Source organism: Arachis hypogaea, chromosome 5, assembly GCF_003086295.3.
Source record: "Arachis hypogaea cultivar Tifrunner chromosome 5, arahy.Tifrunner.gnm2.J5K5, whole genome shotgun sequence".
NCBI lineage: Eukaryota > Viridiplantae > Streptophyta > Magnoliopsida > Fabales > Fabaceae > Arachis > Arachis hypogaea.
In genome coordinates, this window is record NC_092040.1 from 112069833 (window position 1) to 112079471 (window position 9639).

Genomic DNA, 9639 nt, shown 5'->3' on the forward strand with positions numbered 1-9639 from the left:
TCTTGCATCTTTTAATATAAATATAGGATTGTTACCTGTTTATAAGAAAGAGAAATTCTCCTTGCCAACAACTTTTATTATTTTTTTATTATTATTTAATTAGTATAAATATTGAATAGGTTAATTACTAATTTAATATTCAAGAAATTTAGTATTCGAAATAATGATACATAAAAAATATTGTTAATAAAACAGTTTTTAAATAATTTTAAAATACGAATAAAAAAATATTATATTTTTATAAATAATAAAAAAATTATATTTAAAAATAGCTTGTCTATTAGCTTTAAATTTTTGTAATATTTATATAAATATTTAGAAATTGCACAAAAAATTTAGAATAAAATTTGATTTTTAAATTTTTTTTTTTTAAAATATATGGTCATTCACTCCTTTGAAAAAAATTTATCAAATTTTAAGGATGAGATAATTTTATTTTTTTAATAGTGATTGCAAAAATATATATCAAAATTTAATTTTTAAAATTATTTTTTAGAATATTTAATTTTTTTGTGGTTTTAAATTTTTCAGAACTTATTTATCGTTTATGCTTTTAAAATTTATTTTATCAACAATATAGGTACAAATTATTACTGATAAAAAATAATAATATTTATTAGCTGTATAGCATTACTAAAAAATAAGTTTATTTAAAGTAAAAAATAAAAATATTTTAATTTAATGTTTTAATAATTTTTGTTCACTTATAAGACATGTTAGTAATTTTTGTTCACTTATAATATTTTTTTGTCAAGTGAATTAAACTGTTGTTAATTTTAGGCATTATTCATATACACACACTCACACATATTACATGTGTTCTTTTTTAGAAATTTTTTTTTGTGGGACTTAAATTTGGATGTGGTTATTAAGCAACACAACCAATTCTCCAACCATCTCAAGTCTTGTTTAAACGGATTAATAAATTAACTATGAGACTAATCCAACTTATTAAATAATTTTTTTTCAAACCAAGTTGGGTTGGTCTAGTGGTTAGCTCACTAGTCCGCTTAAGCAAGTGTCGGGGGTTCGAATCCCGCCTTGTGCATGCAGCAACCCATTGACCAGCGGCAAACCCTTAAATGGAGCTCAGTACCGCGACGGATTAGTCCTTGACCTACCGGGTTGGGGGATACCGTGGAAACAAAAAAAAAATAAATTTTGTTCGTTGACTTGTCTCTTGTATGTCTTTCCTTCTACAAAATTTAAAACATGACGATATTATTTAGTATTGGGCTAATATGGGCTGAAATCTAAAAATTATGATCATCAAAGTTTTGGGCTAATATGGACTAACATATGGATCACTGTTGGTGTTATTTATTCATATATTGGACTTTTAATCCAAAATATTTATTGGTCAAAACAAGGAACTTCTATTTATCTATTCCCTTAAGATAGTGTCGAGTCAATGGCAATATTAGAGAAGCTAACTATAACAGGAAAATAGAAACATTACGTTATTTCTGCATTGTGATTTGTGAGACTATTTTGGAGTTTCTCAACATGATACAACATACTAGTAGTTACAAATTTGTTAAGTTCAAATACAAACCCAAAAAGCTGGAGAAAAATATTAATTAAATAAATGATAGGAGATTCCTGATGATAAAACAATATCAACACATATCACGTTACCTCAACTACTGAAAAATAAATAATAAATTATAGAGGGAGTAGCCATTAGAAGAGTTGTTGGGGCATCCAAATAATGCATCCATGGCATAAATTAATATAAAATAAAAGTGGAATCATATCTTGGAGGAGCACACATGAATGGTTTTTTTATGAGATAATACTCAATTTGGTCCCTGAACTTATACGCAAGTCTCAATTTAGTCCTTAAAGTTTCAATTGCCTCTATTTGGTCCCTAAACTTTGTGAACATAACTCATGTTAGTCCTTGAAACAATTTTCAACGTACAAACGTTAACAGAACACTGTCGTGACAGCCGGATGCCACACTAAACTTTGTAAAATGATGTCGTTTTGGTTTTGGTACTCAAATAACCCAAAAACAACATCCTAAATGGTGTTTATTAAAATTGTACCTAACAAAATAAGTAATACGAAGTCGTTTTTGAACTATTTAAATATCAAAACCAAAATTGCATCATTTTACAAGTTTTAACGTGACATATGATAGTCTATAACAACGCTCTATTAACGTTTTTATATTAAAAATGGTCTCAAAAACTAATATGAGGCACGTTTATAAATTTCGGGGACTAAATAGAGACAATTAAAACCTCAGGGACTAAATTTAGACTCGCGTGTAAGATCTTTTTTTTATCATTTGGTACTGGTGTGTATAAGAAGTATATGGGGGTTGATTACTTGGTTATTAATGTTTCCATAGAATTGTGGGCACGCTTTATGATGAACTTATTTATGAGCATTGATGTGGGTTTATCCAAATATATTGGGAGCTGGGTTTTCGCAAGATCTTATAGTGTGAGAATCCAATCACCTCTTGAAGATTAGAGAATCTGGTTTCCATGATTATGGGAGCTCTTCTTGCTGATTTTGAAGATCAACCATATCATGTATGAAGCTAATTCAAGTTATACAATTGAAGGAGTTATTCAATTCAATATTTATCAACATTTCTTCGTGCTTCGGCCTACTCTTCGTCTTAATGCCTCTCTTTTAATAATTTTCTTTTAAGATTATCACGAGATCTACTAAAAATTTATAAAAACAAGTGTATTAATCCGTGCCATGCACGTGATAAGATTGAAATTATAATTTTAAATTATTTTGTTAAGATTAATTTAAATTATAATAATTTGATTAATAAAAATATAACATGTTATGTATTATTTGTTTTTTCTTAAGCTAGTGTTAAATATATTAACTTTAAAATAGTTATTAATTGGTTTTAGTAATCTACTTTTTTCAATAAATCAAACATATATACTCAATGTGACCATAAATAACTTAATAATACTTAGACCCACCAACAAATTTTATATGTTGTTTTACTATCAACTAAGAACATATCAAAATTAACTCAAAATAAATAAAAAATTATTAGAGAATTCAAATTTACAAAATTTTTTAATAAACAATAAATAATTTAAATCTACTAAAAAAACAACTCAATACTTTTCTTTGATGCCTGCAAAACATATACCTGAAATAATATTATATCAATATTAGTATACAGTTTTACAATCATCGACCGTATTTACTATACATGACTCCTTCTTAAAAGTTATTCTATACACGTGTGCAGTCGGAAGATAAATTACTGGACTTTATTTTATTTTCTAAATTATTATAATTATGCATTATTCATTAAATGATAATTGTAATATTGTAATATAATTATAATAAATATATTTTTCAAAATAAATTTAGAAGAGAGAATAGTACTTTCATTTTGGAGGAAAAATGAATTCATAAGGAATTGACACCTCACTTTTATTAGTTGATAATGTATTAAATATTGATTTTATATAATTATAATAAAAATATTTCTCTAAATTAGTATAATCATGCATTATTCGTTAAATGTTAATTGTAATATAATTATAATAAATATATTTTTCTAAAATAAATTTAGAAAAGAAAATAATGATTTCATTTTAGAGAAAAAATGAATTCATGAGGAATTAACACCTCACTTTTATTAGTTGGAGAAAAAATTCAATTTGAGTATATTTTGTCATTATTATACATTTTTCGCTAATCATATATCCATTGTTTTCTTTTCTTTGTTTCAACATTTTGAACCTGGGCTTAACTTCTCGTAGTTCTCACTTCTCAGTTATTCTATTAGATGTAATTGATAACTATTGAAATTCTTTGATGGGATAAGTATTGTTTTGATCCCTCACGTTGAGGGTCGGAATCGAACCCGTCCCTGATGTATATTTTGATTTAAAATCATCCTTAAAGTCGTATTTAAATTTAAAATCGTCCTTTCTAATAAAATTTTTTAATTTATTCTTAAACTGCCCCTAAAATAAAAAATTTATAAAATTAAAAAAAACGTGTTGGGGGGAGAAAAGGGTTTACAAAGGGGGAAGGGGGAAAGGGAAGGGGGAGGGGGACAGCGGGGGGATGGTGCCGGCAGCAAAGAGAGGGAGGAGGGAAAGTGGAAGAAGCCGGAGAAGAAGAGGAAGAAAATGAAGGGGACGCGGGTTCGGGGTGGGGGGAAGGGGAAAGGGGAAGGGGGACGGTGGCGGAAGGGGGAAGGGGGAATGGACGCGGGGAGAGGGGGAGGAGGAGGGGGAAGGGGAAAGGGGGGAGAGGGACGGCGAGCTATTGCCGTTGGAGTCCGCCTCGCCGCCTCCGCCTCACGCCTCGCCGCCTCCGCCTCACCGCCTCACGTCGCCGCCTCCGCCTCGCTTCTGCCGCCTCCACCTCACCGCCTCACATCGCCGCCTTCGCCTCGCTTCTGCCGCCTCACGCCTAGCCGCCTCCGCCTCCACCTCACGCCTTGCTTCTGCTTTCTTGCTTTCTGTTTCTGTGTGGTGTTATTTCTGTTTCTGTTTGGTGTTGTTTTCTGCTTTTTTGTGGTGGTCTTGGTGGTGGTGGTGGTGGTGGTTGGTGGTGGTTGTGGTTGTGGTGGTGTTGGTGTTGGTGTTGTTGTTGGTGTTGGTGTTAGTGGTGGTGCGGGTGGTGGTGTTGGTGGTGGTTGTGGTGGTGGTGGTGGTGCTGGTAGAGGACGTAATTATGCTGGTATTGGTGAGGGTATTTTTGTCTAAAAAAATTAAAAGGACGATTTTAATACAAAAAAAAGTTAAGTATGATTCTAAATCGAAAATTACGTTAGGGACGGGTTCGATTCTAACCCTCAACGTGAGGGACCAAAACAATACTTATCCCTTCTTTGATTAATATAGGAGAAAAATATATTATTATATGATAGAATTAATATGAGTATATTTTATTATTAAATCAATAAAGTTAATATAAAATAAAATTATACATAAAAAAACAAAGAAAATAAAACTAAAATAGCAAAAGTGAAAAAAAACTTTTTTTTTATAATTTTGTTTTGTCATTTGTATGTATAGAAGATTAGAAAATAATAAATTTTTAACTAAATTAATTTATGTTTGTTGTATTCAATTTAAATAAGTAATAAATTATCTTATTTTAATTTATTCCTTAAATTTATATATCATAAAAATTAAATCAAATAATTAATATACATAATTTTAAATTGTGTGATACTTAAATATATATTCAAATGAATTAGTTGATATAATTAATTCATCATAACGAATTGACTTTAATGAGTTAAACAAAATAAAGTAGAAGCATCTTACGTTGATTCTATCGTTAAAGGTAAAAGTTCGATTTTTATATAATAGAATAGATAGAATAGATAATATAATAGATGGCGAAAAAGAGAAAGATAAATATTTTAGATCTTAAGTTGTTTCATTTGGATGTTGCAATGTGGGTATCACATTATTTTACTTATTCTACCCTATGAATCCTTTTGTAACTTTATTTCCGCATCAATGGAATTTCACTATCTTTGAGTACTAAATTAAAACTCAAAAATGAAACTGAAAAAAAAATAAAGAGTATAAAATTATTGATTCAAAAACACTCTAAATAATAAAAAGCCAAATTAATTTTAATATTAAATTCATTAATACGATTTTAATTTTATATAATAGTTAGAAAATAGATTAGTAAAAGCAAATGGAAGAATGGCTTTAATTAGTATTTGATAAAATATTTATTTAGAATAATTAAAAAATATAAAATTATGATATTATTAAAAATAATACATTTTTATGTTAAAAATTATATTTAAATAAAATATTTATAAAATATAAAATTTAGAGTAACATAGTTTCATGAACATTAATCATTAATCAATTATGAACTAACATAAAATTATAATATAATTTATTTATGAAAAAATAATCAATAATTAATATTAATAATATAACAATCATACAAACACTTTGATTAAAAGTATGAGTGGTTAATTATTATTCATTATTAATAATATTTTGTTCATAATAAAAACTGAAAATATAATTATTCAGATTTAGATTTTAGAAAAATAAACGTATAGGTAACAAATGATCTATTTTATCATGTATATTATAAATTAATGAATTAAACTAACTGATATAATCAATTATAATTAATTAATTGGTATAAATTATAATAAATTATATGATATTTAAAAAGAAAATAAAATGAATAAAAAAATAGAAGAATAGAAGACTATAATAAAATAAATTGAATGTAAGTTTTTTTTTTTTTTACAAATTTTATATCACACTTGATATCCAATGAAAGAGTAATTGGTAAATGTATGGTATTTTCTTCTAGCATATATGGTCTTTAATTTTATAATGGTAAAATAAAAATAGAATGAATAAAATTTTGCATTTTTATATTAGAAATAGAATTTGATATTTATCCTAATAAAATTAATTAACTAATTAGTTATATTTAAATAAATAAAATAAATTAAATAAAAATATTTTTAAGAATTAATCAAATCAATTAGTCAATACAAATAATTAGTATAATTAATTTTATTTGATTTATTGAATTCAAAAAATAAATTAAAAAATAATTGATGAATTAATTAGTTGATATAATCAATTTATTATAATTGATTGGATTTATTGAATTAAAAAAAATAAATAGAAAAAGATAGGAGACAATGATTTTTTTTAACTAAATTAATATGTATTTATTGTATTTAATCAGTATAAGTAACAAATTATCTATGTTATTATGTACCTTATAAATTAATGAATTAAAAAAATTGATATAATAAATTACAATTATTTGATTGATATAAATTATAATAAATCGTGTAATATTTAAATACCTAATCAAATCAATTAGTTGATATAATTAATTTACTGTAATAAATTGTATTCAATGAGTTATAAAAAATAAATTAAGAAACACGCTAATTATAAAAAAGTATGTCACGCCCGTCATGAAGTGCAGAAATTCAATTTTTATTTAATAAAAATATATATTCTTATATATGTTATAGAAATATGATTTGATTCTATGAACTTGCTTTTTTTTTTTAACTTGCCACCTATATTCAGCATGGAATTTTAATTTTTCTAAAATAAATTTAGAAGAGAGAATAGTACTTTTATTTTGGAGAAAAAATAAATTCATGAAGAATTGACACCTTGCTTTCATTAGTTGATAATGCATTAAATATTAATTTTATATAATTATAATAAATATATTTTCCTAAATTAGTATAATTATACATTATTCATTAAATGTTAATTGTAATATAAATATAATAAAGATATTTTTTTAAAATAAATTTAGAAGAGAGAATAGTGCTTTCATTTTAGAAGAAAAATGAATTTATGAAAAATTGACACCTCACTATAATTAGTTAGGGAAGAATACAATTTTAGTATATTAAGTAGAAGTATATTATTATTATTATTATTATTATTATTATTATTATTATTATTATTATTATTATTATTATTATTATTAAAATATTTTTTATTGATAATTGATAAATAGTTTAATAATGTATTAAATATGGAGTTTATATAATTATAATAAAGATATTTTCCTAAATTAGTATAATTATGCATTATTCATTAAATGCATTCATTTTGGAGGGAAAATGAATTCATGAGGAATTCACACCTCACTCTCATTAGTTGAGAAAAAACTCAATTTTAATATATTAAGTAGATTATATAAATAGAAATATTTGCTAAGTATATATAAAAGAGGAGATATATAATTATATATAATATAATTGCTATATATGTAACAGATATAAATTGTTATAATTATAGAGACTTATTATAATTATATTAAATTTAATTATGAATATAAATAAATAAAAGTGATAATAATTAATATTTTTTTCTTTTTTTATATTTAATATTTACCGTAAATATAAAAAATATTGAAAAAAAAGTAGATACTGACTTTATTTTAATTTATTTTATGTCATGAATTTCTTTACTAAAATTAATGGAGGAAAAAAAATCTTTATGATTATATATGAATCTCAATCACAATAAATAAAATGAATCGGTTGAGTAACTAACAAATTTAACGGATAAATGTTATTTTTCATTTATGAAAAAAATGAAGTAACATGCATGCGTATATTAATATAGGAAGAATATATACTCACAACTTTAAAATCTTCAAGAATATTCGATTGTATTATCCTTTAAAGCAAAAATTCTATCTTTTATTTTTATTAAATATTTATATTAATTCAATTAGATGAATATTTTAATAAAAAAAAGATTATTATTATTATTATTATTATTATTATTATTATTGAATAATAAGGATAATTATCGTTATTAATATTAAATTGGTTATTAATATATATATATATATTGAATTATCATTAATATTAATTAGTTATTTATATATATATATATATTCTATAATTGTGTAATAATATTTTCTTTCATTTGTTAACTAATTAAATTTAGTTATTTATATTAAATATATTTAATGATTACTAAAAATTAATCATATAATTATCATTATTAATAACCAATTATTCATAATCAAGTTATATTTCTCTAAAATATAATTTTTTATCTTTTTGTTGTTATTATTATTATTATATAGGTCACCTTTAAGATAATAACTTGTCATCAATAAAATTTTAGGATAATAAATAAAAAATAGAATTATACCAATATAATTAAAATCAATATAATTAAAATAGTTAAAAATATTTTTGATTGATAATTAGGTTAATAATACATTAATTATTGATTTTATATAATTATAATAGAGATATTTTTCTAAATTAGTATAATTATGAATTATTCATTAAATGCTAAGTATAATATTGTTATATAATTATAATTAAGATAATTTTTTGAAATAAATTTAAAAGAGATTAGTATAATTATAATAAAGAAATTATCTTAAATTAGTATAATTATGTATCATTCATTACATACTAATTATAATATAATTATATCAATTAAAGATAATTTTTAAAAATAAATTTAAAAGAGACAAATAGTGTAATCATTTTGGAAAGAAAATGGGTTCACGAGAAAGTGACACCTTACTTTCATTAATTGGGGGAAAACTCAGTTTTAGTATATTAAATAGAAGTAGATTGGTATAAATTATAATAAAGTATATAATATTTAAAAAGAAAATAAAACGAATAAGAAGAAAATAAAAATAAATAGAATAGACAGAAGACTACAATAAAATAAATTGAATGTGAGAGTTTTTTTTGTACATTTCATATCACATCCGTTTCGATAATAATAATAATAAATAAAAATACGTCAACTTGATATTTAAGAAAAAATGATGAGATAAAATTATAATACAGTTCTAAAGTAAAAGTTTAAATTAAAACATAATATCATTACACAATATATATTGAAAGTAATTTCACACTACAATATATCACAAATAGGTAATGACTTAAATTTAAATATGAAACATTTTTTATTTATGCATACATGATAATACCATGGTCTATAAATACTTCATAGATAGCATATCTTATAGAGCTCCGAATGATGAGCACGAAAGTTGGAGAGTGTGGTAGTTTGTATCCATGATAGTTGTCTTCTTGCAACGACGCCTCATAGGAAGAAAAAGAATTGTTGTAAAAGCTATCAAATGAAAGAGTAATTGGTAAACGAATGA